Consider the following 17,999-nt stretch of genomic DNA (forward strand, 5'->3'; position numbering starts at 1 on the left):
CACGCAAAAATGTTATCGTGACTTCAGGCCCAAAAAAATAAACACATTGGCAAAACTAATACCTTCTCAGCTGTCGCATCGAATCTAAAAGGAAAAATCACTCTCGCGCCATATTTTAATTTCAGGTTGCTATGTGTGAATGTATCAACAGCCAACAGGTATTTGACAAATATGTTTATTGTTGTTGGTAAGCTGTGGTAGTCATTAAAGAAGAACGAAAAATTGTTCTTATATTTTTTTGTTCCACTTGTCTTCTGGAGTAAAAAAAATTTTCCTAATTTTTTCAAATTTTTCAAATTATTTTTAGCGGATACGAGCATCAGTTTTTCAAAAATGTTTGGTTTTTTAGTATTAGTTTTCTTTACGTATAAATTAAAATTAAATTTTTATATTTAAACAGATGGTATTGTATAAAATAGTATTACTATTTTTTATTTTTAACTAATTAAAGTAAATAATTAGAACTAGCTTAGGCCTTAGAAAGTATAACTATGAAAATATTTATAAACTAACCCTTAATATTATCCTAAAATATTTGTTTTATGGGTTTAAAAAAGAATAAATATATTTACAGGGTGTAATGTAAAGTTCTACCAAGCTTCAAATGAGACATTCGGGATGCTTTATGGGTATAATAAATGGTATTAATTTTTTTTTAATTTTAAAATTATTTAAATTATAACTCGTATCTCATTAAAAAATGGTCTAACGAAAAAAATAATTTCAGATTTGGAGAAATCTGGAGAAAAAATCTTGTTAAATTGATATGTAACAAGGTTTTTATCGTATCTGGCCACATATGCGTCCACAGGGTGACCACCGAGTGGCCATTGAGTGACCGGCATGTGACTAAAATCAACATATGGCACGTGACATATCATTTTGGGTTAGAATTTTATTCTCAATTCAGTGGTGTCCTTAGTAATATTTTACATGAAACGATGTTTCGCATGCTATATGTTGATTTTAGTCACATACCGGTCACTCAGTGGCCACTCTGTGGTCACCCTGTGGACGTATATGTGGCCAGATACCAAAAAAAATGTTACATATCAATTCAACAAGATTTTTTCTCTTGATTTCAAATCTGAATTAATTTTTTTGCTAGATAATTTTTTAATGACATAATGGTTCTATTTTAAATTTTAAAAAAATGAACACTTTTTTATTGTACCCATAACACTTATTGTATCCATGAATGTCTCATTTGAAGCTCGGTAGAACTTTACATTACACCCTGTGTATATTTGTTGGGTGTCTTTAGGGTAGTTTATTAAGGGTTAATTTGACGTTTACATATACGTTACATTCTATGGTCTAATTTAGTTTAAAAGTTGTATTTTTATATAAATAAAAAATACTAGTTTATTCCTCTTATTCTACTGATGACTTTTTATGCAAACAACATATTGTGCTTAAAATTAATATTTAATATTTTTGAAAAACTAGTGATCGCATCATCTAAAAATCTAAAAGAAATAGCGAAATATTGTTTTACTCCAAAAACATAATATTATAAGAGGAACAGAAAACAATTAAAAATAATAATTTTGTCTATCCTAATTACCATATTGCCTAAATATTACCATATTTAGTTGTAATTTTCTCATGAATTAACGATGTCAGGCTGGGAGTGAAGCAAAGCGAAAGCGTTTCCCTTTCAGTATGGGCGATACCGAGATTAAAAATTACCATATTGCTTATTGGTAATAAAGGTGACAAACTACTAGAAAAAAACAGAAGATTAGCCCCTATCATATCTACCCTAATACTTAAAGTACATTTCTGTGGCTTTGGTCTAACAGGCAGAGACAAATGAGCTTTAAAGTTTTTATTTTCTTTTAGCGCTATGGATTTTTTTCTATAAACTCTTCATAAGTAATTCATTTTTTGGCCTCAAAGAGTATCATCTTCAACACAGTATATAAAGGATAATTATTGCATTTAGCAGACTAACTCGTACATGCCCAAAATTGACACAGGCACTTTTAGACCCAAGCCACAAATGTATAATTGCAAGTGCTAAAATGAAAATACAGGCATGCAGCTATAACAGAATACACCAAGTTCTTTATAAACAATGTAACGACTTGAATCAATAACATTTTTTAGCGCTTTCAAATACTATATTATAAATCAGTATAGGTTGAAAAAACAATTAAGTTGTTATGGAACTTATATGCATTTCTACCTTAATGTCTTTTGGATAAACATTAAATTTATTTAGTATATTTATATATGTGTGCAATGGTTTTTATAGAACTAATAATTGAATCGCTTTATGCATAAAAAGTCTTAGTCCATAACATGAAACTTTTGTTATTTTTGAAAAAGTATTAAATTTTAAGACCTCTATTAAAGTCAATAGCGATTGGATAAATTAAATTCTATAAGATAATTTTTTTTTTCAAAAACGCAGTCTTGATAGTTTGTATTATACACATTAACAAATGAAATAACTTTTGTTTTAATGAATATTTTTAAGACTTTTTTTTTATAATTTGTACTCATTTGCGCTGTAAGCACCAATAAGTTACTAAAGGTTAAAGGGTAGGATGGGAGATGGAGTGCGGTAGAGAAATGCGTGCAGATAAAAATAGCTCTAAGCGCTTACTCTACCGCACTCCACCTCCCATCCTACCCTTTAACCTTTAGTAACTTAAAAATTAATTATCCAAATCTTTTAACAAAATGGCTATATTGAAATTTAAAAAAAAATGTAACAAAAAAATTTTTAAAAAAATTAAAAAAAGTAAAATAGTTAAGTGCAATAAAAAATGTAGAGCTATATTATAGCGCAAATGAGTATAAATTGTTAAAAAAAAAAATCTGAAAAATATTCACTAGAAGAAAAGTTATTTTATTTGTCAAATCATTGTGGGCCATCCTGTATAATATAGTATTATTATACTGTGGCCCTTATTATAAAAATTTATAATTATATGTAATTAATACACTTAAAATTTATTTTAATTAATCATCTTAAAAACAAAAAGTCTGTGTCATAAAACCAGTTTTATTAGCTTTCTAAACAACGAAATATATACATTAATATTAAAAATAAATTAAAATTAAAAATATAGGTATTTGTATAAAATATAACAACAACTAACTTGTATTTTTGATAATATGATTAATCATTATTTTTGTAAATAGTTATCATAACATTAGAAACATTAATATGAGAGTAACAGCCAACAGTCATATTGATAATATTATTTTCGCTGAAATGTGAACTAACGCCTAACATCCCTTTTCAACAAACCTTACCTGTATACTTACACCGTGAGATGGTTTCTTGACGAATTCGCTATCCGAGACTGGTCGTCAGTCCGTCGCCGTGTTGTTAGCTAGGTTTAGCTGTCATGCGTTTAAGTGTAAAACCAGAAATCGAAAATAAATAGATCTTTAAAAATTTGGAACTAGGTACCCACAATTGCTGGAATTACAATCTGATGCGAGGACGACGTCTATAGTCATATTTCAAAGGCATGATTCGACCCCATGATGGTTCGCACTGCGATACGGAAGGCAAGGGGAAACCACCGTATAAATCATCCCAAGAAATAGCAAAAGCTACAAACAAATCTCAGGATTGAATACTAAAGAAGAAGATTCGACCCTGAGACACAAATAAACATTAAAATTTTTCATTAATTTACCAGCAAATTTACCCTGAACCATACAACTAATAATTTTTAAATAAAAACTAAAATGTAGTATTTTATGGTTCTTGTTAATTTACAAAGTCCAAATTCATTGAGTTAAGTATTATGAAATGTATGTGTCGCACACTAATATTAAACCAAATTTAAATTACAAAAAAACGTACAATATAAAATATTATCTGATAAATTTATGAGGAACTTTGTTGAATAGGGCCCACGCTTTTCTCTTATGTCAAAAATTAAAGATGTTTAACATTATTTAAAATTGTAGTTAGTTTTCGGTTGTTTTCAAAGTAATTGACATTTTAAATTAAATGTGCTACAATTGATTGGTAAATTGTTCTTGTAATACAATTATTTTTTACTTTTTACTATTTATTAGAAAAGCAGTTAAGAACTGATTAGTGTTAATAATTTCAGATCACAAACGATCTACCGACTAAAAAAAGAATGGCCAGCGCTGCTGCTTGAATAAAAGTAGAGTATATTTGTTTTTATGTTTCAAAGAAGTATCTAAAGGTTAGACGGTTCAGAATTAAGTGTTTGGCGTTGTTTACTTTACGGATTTAGTAAGCAATGATTTAAAACATAAAGAATATCTAGAAATCAGTCAGCTAAAATATCAAATATCAGTAGTGTACTGTTACGGTGCAGTGGTGTACTGTTACGGTGCAGTGCAGTGAATGAATCACACACGACTGTCCGCCTTTTAAGGCTTAATTAAGGAATCCAGACGTGGTAGGAAGTTACTCTGTATCAACCCTATTATTCCTAGAGACTATTTATGTATTTTTATAATCACCTGAAAATCAAAAGGGTTGTCGTACCTTAAAATCAAGTAACTAAACTCTCAAATTGCAACGTACAATGTTATTTATTATACAAATTTAACGACGAGTAAGAACTAAGTTATCGATTAAAATATTAAAATGAATAAAAAGCAGTATGTATATAAAGGTTTTACACTTGTTACCTGGGTCCGTGTTAATTCGGATATAAAATAGGCGGAGTGACACACTCAAAAAATATAAAAAAAGAGCCGAACAATTATTAGGTAATTACTTGTTAGTAAATAGGTGTTGTATGGTAAAAAAAAAAAAAAAAAAAATTACATTTCAAAGTTGGCTTATTTCTACGTTTTATTATTAGTGTGGCACAAATAATGTGATGGTGCATTTAACAAGTTTTTTTTGAGAAAAAATAGTTTTATTAGTTTCATATTATAATACAAAAAATGCAATTAATTTATCCTAATGGCCATGGAAAAAAGTTGCCAAAAACCATAACCATATACAATGTATTCTTAAGTTAAGGATGCATGTGCTTTGGGGTTAAACATGTTTAAAATTAAATTAAATTAAATATTTACAGTTAAATTAAATTATAAAGCTACCTATAATAATTGGACTCAGGATTTTCCGCGATAGAGAAAATTATATTGTAAAATCATAACTCATAATCTGTAATATGATACAAAAAATTGTACATTTTAATATCTTGCTGATGGCTAACTTGCGTTTTATATTATAATGTGCTTTGTGTAATTAATAGCTTTATATTAAATATATTTACAATTAAAACTAAAAAATATAAAAACAAATAGGCAAATAAAAAAACATACTTTGAGTTAATTAATATAAATTGGAATGGAATAATCACATAATTTTTGCTTTTGCTCTTTTAGAGCGAAGCATTTTATTATTATATTATAACGTTTTGAAAAAAAAGTAATGTTTTAAGCTACGAAATAGTACGTTTAGGCAAAAACCAATTATCTCAATCGATTTGTCGCCAGTTTTACTCTAAGAATCGATGTCTTACTCAATTTTGTCAAAACTGGAGATTACACGTTCAGAATGGAAACATCTCATTAATAAGGAACGGGGCTTTTAAAAATCACAGCAAAGTACGAAAAACGAAGAAAACGGTCAACGCAACGGATTTACGTCGGTCACGGAAACGACGTTTCGGAATTTTAATCACTTTAGCCGACTGATTTATTAGAAAAGAAACGATTGTAATGATATTATATTATTCAATTGTACAATTCTTGATTCGTTATGTTCCATAGTCCCAATGCTCAAATGACTCCTATTATGAACATTAATTTTGATATATAAATGTTTTTTTTTAAATTTTAGACGTACTCGTGTGTAGTATGACTTACCAGGTTAGCAGACAGTGAAAATTAATTTTGCAAATCTATGGCCACTCGAATATTGTTATCAGAATTAGGATTATACCGTCGTTTTTCTTATATACCAGCCGGTATGTTTTGACCAGAAACCGGGTGTGTATACAGAGTGAATAAAAAAATCAATTGAAACGGAACTCTAGAAAATATAATATTATAGTTGTAATAACAATAAGATAAGTCAATGTAGAGTTCCGTTTCAATTGGTTTTTTTATTCACTCTGTATACACACCCGGTTTCTGGTCAAAACATACCGGCTGGTATGTAAGAAAAACGACGGTATAATCCTAATTCTGATAACAATATTCGAGTGGCCATAGATTTGCAAAATTAATTTTCACTGTCTGCTAACCTGGTAAGTCATACTACACACGAGTACGTCTAAAATTTAAAAAAAACATTTATATATCAAAATTAATGTTCATAATAGGAGTCATTTGAGCATTGGGACTATGGAACATAACGAATCAAGAATTGTACATTTGAATAATATAATATCATTACAATCGTTTCTTTTCTAATAAATCAGTCGGCTAAAGTGATTAAAATTCCGAAACGCCGTTTCCGTGACCGACGTAAATCCGTTGCGTTGACCGTTTTCTTCGTTTTTTGTACTTTGCTGTAATTTTTAAAAGCCCCGTTCCTTATTAATGAGATGTTTCCATTCTGAACGTGTAATCTCCAGTTTTGACAAAATTGAGTAAGACATCGATTCTTAGAGTAAAACTGGCGACTAAACACGATTATTATTTTCTACGTATTAATCAAATAAAAAATAGGTGTTTCGATTTAAAAAAAAATTAAGTTTTTTTTTTACAAAAAAAATTATGCTTCTTATAAATAAAATGTTCATTATTCTGAAATTTATAACCGTTAAGTTTAGCAAAAATAGTTATATATTTTCCAAAGAAAAGTGTCTTTATGTCTAACGAATAATTTTGTAAAGATTTGTTGTAAATACTTATTACGTACATCGTTTTCGTAAACCATATTTGATATTGCCAAGTTGTTTAATTTTGTAACTTCTAGTTTTCAATTGATATCTAGTTTAGTTCATCTGCTGTAATTTCATTGATCTTAATAATACCTAAATAAAAAACATAATATTTATGATTAATAATATTTGTATGCGTTGATTTGTAAAAATAGTTATAATTGAAAATGTTATTACTTTTATAGCGTTTTCCACTCTTCTGAACTATTGCATCCAGGTGACAAATGAACCGGGATAATCGTACTGAAATAAAAAAAACCTGTACAGTGGGGTCGGTGCATAGTGGGGACGGAGCATAGTTGGGTCGGGGCATAGTGGTGACGGGGAGGTCACAGGTTTACAGGAATTTTTAAATCTGAAAGTGATAAAATCACTTTCGAAAAAAACGCTTCGATGCAAATCGGTAGTTAGTATTTTCAAGCCAGTACAGTCCAAACCAAGCACAGTATAAACCAGCAAAGTTAGAAAGTTTTAAATGAAGGTTCTGTATTTACAAATGAGCATCAAAGCGTTAATTTGAAAGTGATTTTATCCGAGAGGACTAGTACAGTAAAGTATTGGCATAATGTAATCAAAGCAATGAGGAAACGGAGAGGTCACAGGTCTACAAGAATTATTATAAATAAAAGTGATAAAATTGAATAAAATCGCTTTCAAATAAACGCTTTGATGCCCATTTGTAAATACAGAACCTTCATTTAAAACTTTCTAACTTTGCTGGTTTATACTGTGCTTGGTTTGGACTGTACTGGCTTGAAAATACTAACTACCGATTTGCATCGAAGCGTTTTTTCGAAAGTGATTTTATCACTTTTAGATTTAAAAATTCCTGTAAACCTGTGACCTCCCCGTCACCACTATGCCCCGACCCAACTATGCTCCGTCCCCACTATGCACCGACCCCACTGTACAGGTTTTTTTTTTTTTTTGCAAAAACTTAGTGACCAAATAACACAAATACAATGTCTTGTTATATTTTGTTGGAATGGTCGACGATTCATGTTTCAATCGTTTGTACTCCATAGTTTAAATTATAATCGCTTATTCTCAATAAAATTAATATTTATGTATTATATACTTCCATTATAGCAATCTCACACAAACTATTTATACTTCACAGATTATATTATTTCAAAGCTATATTATACTTCTATTTTACTAGATTGACAATGTACAAAATAAAATGCAACTAAAAAAACCTTTTCATAGATCCTTAAAATGTAAAGGGTGGGTTAGTGAAACGGGTTTTACCATTTAAATACATTAGAAAATCGCCGTTTTACTGCCTCATCCTGTATATTAATTTCTTGTTATTTTCTAAAGAAAAATCGATTTTCTTACATTTAAATTAAAATAAATCGTATACTGGTACTGTGATAGAGAAAACAATAAATTTTACCTACATTTATTACTTATTAGTTGAATATTACTAACGTGTATAGCCACTAGCAGTCGGCTGTTGCCTGTTATTTAACAATAACCTTTTATGGAGATTTTAAAAATTGTGTTTTTTTAATAATAGCATAGGAGCAGTATCATGATGTTAAATGTTCACGAGATTTGATCTAGTCATAAAATAAAGTATTATCATTTATGACTTAATTATTATTAAAATTTATCTTAATAGTAATAGTACATAGTAATAAAATAATGAAAATTTTTTTACAAAATTAGAGCTACAAGTTGATAAACTAAAAAAATAAAATTAGCACGAAGCAGATTATCTAATATTAGACAATTTAAACAATCAAGCGTGAATCTCTTTAAATGAATAACAGTATAACAATATACAAAACATTAGTTTTCCTTTAAAAAAATTGTGTAATAAAAAAAACATTTTGAGGCGGTATACTGCATAAAAACCAACACTTAATCTAAATCCAAAAAACAACAGTCCTCTTCATTATTTGCAGGTAGTTGGACATTAAATACTCATAGTTAACCTTCGGTAAGGTTATATAACGCAGGCTATAAAATAACGAGATAACGACAGTGGTTTTGTCGTATCAGAATCATTAAGTGTCTTAACAAGTACACGGACAGGTTTTTTTCCCAAAAAATCGAGTGTCTACTATAATCAGTCACACGATTTAGTTTCTCACATCTGGTACACTGGGTTTTTAGTTTAAAAAAAACGGTTTTTTTTTTGTTTTTTCAACTTTCGTCTGTGAAGACTTAAACTTTTTCAACTTTTACCCCCCCAAAGTTCAAACTAGACAAAATTTGTGATTTATAGAGTAGCTATTCAAAGGAATTGGTCTAGTATTAAAAAAGTTACAGTGTATACAGCGAAAAAAAAAGCCCACATCAGAGTAAAACCAATACCTTCTCGCTTTGCATCGAAGCTAAAACATTTTTCTGGATTTTTGTGTAAAAGACATCAAAAGTGGTCAAATTATATGTTTTTTGGGTCGGTGATTACGAATTTAATATCAGTTCTCAATTTTAATCATCCGGAAAGAACTTAAGTAAAAAAAAAAAAAAAGTTGAATTTGTGTAAACTTCAAGTCAAAAGTGGTACTTGAGCACAAAACCTAATAGTATCAATCTGCATAGATATAAATAAAATTGTTTTAATGATTTGATCAATTTTTTTTAAATATTTTAGGTGTTTTTGTTAAAATATACGCAATGTGCGAAAACACGGTTTTCCGGCAATTAAAAAAAAAATGTAGTGCCGAATTTTTCACCCGCTACATATGTTATGGATACATATGAGTTTCAACTACTGACAATTTTTCAACCAGAAAGTTTTAAAATTACGGCTAAAAACCCCGAAAAACAAAAAAACTTGTACCCCCCCTAGGGGGGCGGGAATTGGGTATAGTTTAAATTTGACACAACTGACGTGCGCGGGCATACCAAATAAATATTTCTTATACATTTCAACTCGATCCGACTCTTTTTCTCGATACTATAGCCAGTAAAAGTTCTAACTTAAAAACTCGTACGGTTTTTTTTTGTTTTTTCAACTTTCGTCTGTGAAGACTTAAACTTTTTCAACTTTTACCCCCCCCAAAGTACAAACTAGACAAAATTTGTGATTTGGAGAGTTGCTATTCAAAGGAATTGGTCTAGTATTAAAAAAGTTACAGTGTATACAGCGAAAAAAAAAGCCCACATCAGAGTAAAACCAATACCTTCTCGCTTTGCATCGAAGCTAAAAACCCCTTCCAATGTTTTTTATTGATCTCGAACCAAGTATTAACAATAATGATATTTTCAAAGTAAACTCAATTTGTTACTCAAAAGTCAAATTTGAAGAACCTAAATTAAATAATTACCCTATACAGTGCTTGAGGTGCCAAAATGTTGGGCACACCAAGCGTTATTGTAATCACGAGCCCGGATGTGTGAAATGTGAAGGCTCACAATTAACGGATGCATGTCACAAAACCAATGACCAGCCCCCCAAATGTGCCTTGTGCGGGGGTGATCACCCAGCGAACTACAGAGGCTGTGTGGTATTCAAAAAAGAACAACAGCGTAGAACATCAAATTCAAAATCTAACGGAAATAATTATATTTTAAATCATAATATCGAACATAATTTTGTAAACAATGTCTTTACATTGTTTACAATGTAAAGACATTGTTGGCCCCTGTTGGTGACATCCAAATAATAGATCCCAATGTACATTCCCCCAACATACATAGAACATATGCCAACGTAACTCAACAACCTTACTCTTATAACAATATTCAAACCCAAAACAAAACTAATACTGACAACGATTTAACTAAACAACTTTCTTCATTTCTATCCGACCTTAAATCTTTAATCAACCCCTTAATATCCCTATTAACAACAGTAATAAATAAAATTATTCTAAAAAATGACAAATAATTCTAATCTCAAAGTCCTTCTTTGGAATGCAAACGGACTTCTACAACACAAAAATGAACTACAAACTTTACTTAACGACAATAATATTGACATAGCACTAATTAGTGAAACTCACTTTACTGATAAATTCACACTTTAAAATATATAAGTACAAATTATACAATACTAACCACCCTGATGGTACAGCTCATGCTGGTACTGCTATTTTAATATCAAATGCCATTCAACACAACGAAATTAAACCGTACCAAGAACCACACATACATGCGACAAGTGTGTCAATAAAAATTAACAATGTTCCTACTACTATTTCCGCTGTATACTGTCCTCCTCGTTATAGTATACATCAAGACGATTTTCAAAATTTTTTTAACACATTAGGTCATTCGTTTTTAGCTGTTGGAGACTTTAACTCAAAACATACATTATGGGGATGTTACTCGAAAAATCAAAGAGGAAAAATTCTCCATTCATTAATAACCAATAAACATTTTTCATTCATCTCTCCTCCAGGCCCAACTTACTGGCCAACTCACATCAATAGGCATCCCGATATTCTAGACTTTTTTGTTACTAAAATACCAAACCATATAATAACGAATATAGAAAACAGTTGTGATCTCTCTAGTGATCATTCGCCTGTAATTCTTACCATAGGTGGAGCATTTACAATGTCCTCCAGACCATCCCTCACCAATGGTCCTATTAACTGGGGAAAATTTCAAGAAGAATTGAACAAACATATTAATCTAAATGTTACACTAAAAACTCAAGAAGACATTGATAAGGCGGCTTATAACTTTGTTCAACTTATAAAAAACTCAGCACATAATGCAGCTACTCAATCAAATACTAATAAACGCACAACTAATTATAAACTTCCACTCCATATAAAATGCCTAATTGTTGATAAAAGAAGAGCTAGAGCCACATGGCAACACACTCGTTATTATTCTGATAAACGCGTATTTAATCATTTAGCTAATAAATTAAAAAAAGAACTCCAAAAATATAAATCAGAAGAATACGTAAATTACATAAGATCTCTCAACCCCATGGACAACTCTCTATGGCGAGCTACCAAAAGGCTAACTAAAACTAAAGAAACTATCCCACCATTACTTAAAGAAGATGGTACCTTAGCTATAACAGATGACGAAAAAGCTTTATTATTTGCTGAGTATATTAGTAATACATTCAAACCACACCAACTACGTCTTTCTCCCGACCTTTATAACATATTTACTGCTGATATGCCGCAAAGTTGTAACACATTACTAGCTACTTTTGCTGACGATACAGCTATTCTAAGTTGTCATAAAAATATAAATGATGCGGCTCACCATCTCCAATCACACACTAACACTTGTGAGAAATGGTTTAGGAATTGGAAAATTAAAATCAATGTAAACAAGTCCAGTCAAGTCACCTTCGCCGTCCGTCCGGAAATAAGTCCCGTTATAATACTTAACAATACAATTATCGCTACTCAAAATGAAACAAAATATCTTGGTCTAACTCTTGACAAACGTCTAACCTGGAGACCACATCTCAAAGAAAAAAGGAAAAAATCAAATATCAGACTACATCTTTCGCGCCCTCTGCTAAAGTCTAATCTGTCACTCAACTCTAAACTGCTTATATACAAGTCAATAATTCGTCCAATATGGGCTTATGGAATACAAATATGGGGACCAGCTAAACCGTCAACTATAAGACCAATACAGGCGTTCCAAAATATTACACTGCGAATGATTACAAATGCTCCTTGGTATATAACAAACAATAACTTACATAAAGACCTAAAAATAGTCACTGTTAACGAACTTGCCAAAATACATTACTTTAGATTCCACACAAAACTAAATTCAAACTCAAACCCCCTAATAAAACGCATGCACGCGGCCAATATCCCTGACGACCCTCCACGCAGACTAAAACGTAACTGGAGTAGAGACTTACTAACATAAAATAAACAACTTATAACCTAACCCAACTTACTATAGAGGTGTTACCATAGAGGTGTATATACATGCCCTGTTATAATTTAGATAAAAAAAACTTATTGTACATACATAATTGTATAGATTGTTTTTGTAATAAAAAAAAAAAAAAAAAGTTTCTTAATTTACACCTTTCAAATATCAAGTGTTCTTCTTCGTTATTCTTAGGTTAAAAAGTGAATAAAATATACATGTGGTCATTTTTTATATTATTTAATAAAAAAATGTCACGAAACAATATCCTAAAACCTTAACTAACGTCCAACACTATTGTAAGTACATTTGTTATCTATAAAATAATTTATACTTATATTTTAAAGGTAAAAAATATTTTTTTTGTTAATGATTTTATTTAATAATTTCTGAGTACTGTGACTTCCTCGGCCCAATATAATCCGTTCAACCTATGCCTCTACTCCATATCCTGTTTTTTTTAATATATATTATATAACTATATAATAATATATAATTTATTTATATATTTAATATATAGTTGTATGTATACAACGTATTATAATTTTATTTGTGTGTTTATCATCTTTTGATGGTTGTTAGAATGTAGGCTTTACAACTTTTCACCTAACTAGTAACCTGTAGAACGATATTCCAAATCTATAAACCGTCTAAGCCCCCATTGGTGTGAATAACGGACGTCAGAACGTAAAAAAATATTATTTATATTCTATGGCATTCTATATTTTTTAGGTTTATCAATTTGTGTCTGCAATACTTTGATTTAAGTATGTTCCATAAAATTTGAAACTATTTCGACTATTTTTTAAAAAGTTATATAGCATCGTAATTTTAAACTCCGAGTTATTAATACATAATTATTAAATACATATAAATGTAACATTTAGTTAATTAGTATATTTTGATAGAATAAGTATTATAATAAAAACAATTATATATTTAATGTTGATTAATATAATGTATCACACCAAATCTAACTTAATTTATTATTAAGTTACAAACGTATTTGTTTAATACAAATTCACAACGTTTTATGACCGTATTACTTAATATTTTTATGTTTTTATTAAATTTCGACCATGTTGATTAATTTACCGGTTAATTTATATGAGCTTCATGGTATTATTTTTAATTTAAATAATTTTGTCTATGAGTAAAAGCCATTTTAGTTAATATAATAGTACATTTTTTGTCCATCGCACAGGCTGAACCAGTAATCCGATAAGTAATCTGAAAACAGATTTGAATTTTTCATGAAGTTTACTCGAGATCGGTCAGCGTATCTTATTCCTACTACGCATAAAACACGTTTGAACATTTTATAAAATTTAAAATTTTTAAATCAAATTTGGAAAGGGTTAAAACTAAAAATTGAAAAAAGTGCTCTGACCGATCTCAAGTAAACTTCATGACAAGTAAATTAGTAAATTCATATCTGTTTTTAGATTGCTTATCGGATCAATGGTTCACCCTGTGCGATGGACAAAAAATGATGTGTTTTGGCTGAAAAAAACGGTCGGTATCCAGGGGCCTTAAGCTGCGTGACGTTTTGGAGTTGCAGTAGGAGGAGAGGGATGTGGGTAACTTTCGGAGGGTAATGCATAGCAGCAATGCATCCCACTTGTTGCCCAGCGTTATTGATTTATTGCAAAGAAACGCACCCTACCGGTTTGACTTCCATTTATGGCCTTTCAGTTCTGGTACGGTACAAGACATAAATGCGAACGACATATTATTTCTTTATACCGTACTCATTCGTCATACAACGTTACACAGTTGTAAAAAACTGAACACAAGTATGCAGCGTATTATAATAAAAGGTACAGTATAAAACGTATATTATAAGGAATAGAATAACCGCGCATGTATACAACGTAATGCTAAAGAACCACGAATAACATTTTATTATTATGTATAACAATAGTAAAACTATTGCAATTTGTTTTTTACGCAGCTTTTTTTCGTTTCATATTTTACCGTGACGTTAACATGAGTATGCATTTGCGCATTATTTTCAATCCCCTCTCTTCTCTTATCTTTCCCACCCCTTATCTCCCTATACCTCCTACTCCTCTCTTTACCTCTCCCCACCCTCTCGCTTCAATCTCTAATTTCCCCTTTACACCCTCCTCTCTCATCGTCCACCTTACCACCCTCTTATATACCTCTTCTTCACCCTCCAATGCCCTCCCGTTCACACCATTCCCTTCCGATCTACCCTCTACTTCTCACCAATTTCGGCCTTCTCACGAGTTAATATATGAAACCATTAAAAATATATTAAGTTTTTCCAACTGTAAGCTTATTGTGTCTCTTAATTAATCACAATTTAAGTTCTCTAACTATGTACTTTTTTTCAATGCTTAAATGTGTCTTCCAAGCCCAAAAATATATTCAATGTTTTTTCGTGAATCATAGAAAATAGTAATTGTTTTCCCTAGATTCGTGATAGATTACTATATACCTACAAGGCATCGTCGGAAATCTGTCATTAATTAAAGTAAACAAATCAACTATCAAAAGTAAACATTAAACTATTTTATCCCAAATAATGACACCTGCTATCATTTTTATTAAACATCAAATTAATAGCAACGTATTAATATAAAACTTTCGTCTTCTAAATTTTGTTTAAACTATTTTCTAAAGTAGGTAATTTCATATATTTTTGAGGATACTGTATTTAATTTTGATATTAAATTAAAAATTTTCTTGTTTTATAGAATTTAGAGGGGAGGGAGTGTTTTAATGTTGTTGTTAATTTATAATATAATAATTGCATAATGATTTATACAGGGTGGCCCACAATTATTTGACAAATGAAAAAACTTTTGTTCTAGTGAATATTTTTAAGATTTTTTTTTTAAAAATAATTTATACTCATTTGCGATACAAGCATCACGGTTTTCATTGCGCTTACCTGTTTTACTTTTTAAAATTGTTTTATTACATTTTCAATTTTTTTTCAAATTGAATTCATTTTATTCAAAATAATTTTTAAAAAAGAATGGATGAAAATCTCAAAAATATTCACTAGAACAAAAGTTATTTCATTTGCCTAATCATTGTGGGCCACCTTGTGTATGTTTATAGTTACAAAACTCAAATATGCAATTAAATATTTTAATAAATATCTAATTTAGTAAAGTTTAAAACACGAATTACGCTACTAATTTGTATTTAAAACACTGTTGTTTTATTTGTTAGTATTTACTGTGGTTTGATTTAGTATAACATTACTCCTTAAAGTATAGTTCTAGAAGTATCGCCCCAATTTGTTAAGTAGATTTTTATACAAGAAACTATATTTAAAATTTTTTTCTGTAATGTTGATTTAGAAATTGAGTTAAGTATACTTGATTTAAATATTTTATCTTTATTTATAAATAATTATACTTAACTGCTCTTGAAGATTTTTTTTTTCTTTGATGCGGAGCTGAAAAGTTGTATTTACAATGATGTGTTTTTATTTATTTTTTTTTTTGTGTCTACCGGTCTTCTAAGCCACTTAACCGATTTTTTCGTATAGCAACTCTAAAGATTAGTAGTCGTAGCTGTTTGATAAATTTAAGAAGTGTATCCCTTTCCCTTTAAAATGTAGAAAAAAAAATTGTTCGACCTAAAATTCGTATCCACCATATTACTAAAATGTATTTTTAAGTAAAAAATTGTCATTAGGTACAATGCTTTTAACAATATTTTGTATTTTTGTCTGTAAACACTGGACTTACCTTACTTACTCAATACTACTAATACTAATTACTACTACTACTCACTTACGTGCTATACTTTCTTACTATACCGGTTTATACTTGGTTTGTAGTTTGGACAGTTCTGGTTTGTACAAATTACCTATCCACAGATTCGCATCGAAGCGTTTATTTGAAAGTTATCTTATAACTTTTAATTATAATAATTCCTATACAGACATATGACCTCTCCATCCTTATCATAGATAACAAAACTTTTTTTTTTATAGATAAATCTAATTTTATTATAAGTACTATAAAGTACGAACCAGTATTAACTAGTAAAAATTATCTACATGCAATAATTCTTAAAATACATGTTTGATGAATTTTTTTTTAAAACAACTGTGTAGTGAAATGTGAATACTGTAGGCAATGGTTTAAAAATATACAGTTAAGTGTTACGTATATTATACTAAGTCTATGTTTCTCTTTATATTACTAAGCCTATACAATAGAAAAGCGACCAATTTTATGCGGTATTTCCTCTTCATTGTTATTATCCACCCGTTTATAAACTATTGCGGGGTACCTCTGTTGACAGCGAGAATCCTGCAAATCGATCGTCATTCATGTGCACCGCTTGTATCACCTTGAATCCGTTATCCGTCTTTATTTATAAGTTATGAACCTTTGTAAAATTTTCAAGGAGATTGATAATAACGACTTCCTATTTTATTATTCATTACGAACTCCGTACAATGTAATTTATTTCGCCAAGTTATTTCCTGATAGTGTTCTACGGCAATTATCTTTTAATTTTTTACCCCATTAAATAAAAAAAACAAAACAACCTTTACCACAAATTACACATTTTGCATAACATAATGCCTTTTTCTATAACAACCTCATGCCGTAAAAGCTTTTACTTTGTCATAGCTTTTACTTTGACAAATGTTGTTATCCAACGAAAATTATATTTTATGAAAGGTTGTTAATTTTTCAATATTATGCAAATTGAATTTTCGTTCTTATTCCATCGAGTGTATTTATGAAGCTTAATGGAAGTCGAATGTGTTAAATTCATTTTATAATATACCCATTTTGGTTTTTAAGAGGACGAGTCGCTAAGATGGTTAGCGTCAGTGTACACTGTTTGCCGGGCGAGAAACCGTCTGATAAAAAAAGGCCACCTTTCTCCTATTCCCCGTCTCTGGCGACAGACTGACACAGCGACCCTTATACTTAGGCAAACTTTTAGCAATTTCTAAATGTGATGGCGGACGTAGCTAAATCGCATTATGCCTACTTTTTTTTTACAGCCTACCAACCAAATTCACCCACCAAATTCAATTAAATTAAATTGAACGATGAAATACCACTTGATTTCTATTTGGCATTGAATATATAAGATAATTATATACTCTTTATCCGGTATATTACGATAAATCTTTTAAAAAAATGGTGTGGTCAATTCTACGTTGAGTATACTATAAGTTTTTACATTCAGGGGGGTTAAAATGTTATGAGTTTATACGTAATTAGTTTAATTAATATATGGTGTGTGCAAAGTATTCCGCATTGATACGTTTTCCTAAAAACGTTTAATAGCTTATAAAATAATGTAATT

At 29.9% G+C, this 17,999-nt stretch overlaps 1 long non-coding RNA gene across 1 annotated transcript; it reads right to left on the reverse strand.

The window, feature by feature from the left end:
* Positions 1–4,771: 4,771 nt before the first annotated feature.
* On the reverse strand, positions 4,772–7,083 carry LOC126837608 (uncharacterized). Its single transcript, XR_007685585.1, has 3 exons — positions 7,035–7,083; positions 6,836–6,950; positions 4,772–5,128 (listed from the first exon to the last, which is right to left on the reverse strand). It is a non-coding gene; the product is annotated as an uncharacterized LOC126837608 (long non-coding RNA).
* Between the last annotated feature and the right edge of the window lie 10,916 nt (positions 7,084–17,999).

The sequence above is a fragment of the Adelges cooleyi genome, unplaced genomic scaffold (assembly GCF_023614345.1).
Source record: "Adelges cooleyi isolate 19-005CV unplaced genomic scaffold, UGA_ACOO_1.1 ACOO_flye_CR_arks_rails_tigmint_CR_PRNA_26, whole genome shotgun sequence".
NCBI classification, from domain to species: domain Eukaryota; kingdom Metazoa; phylum Arthropoda; class Insecta; order Hemiptera; family Adelgidae; genus Adelges; species Adelges cooleyi.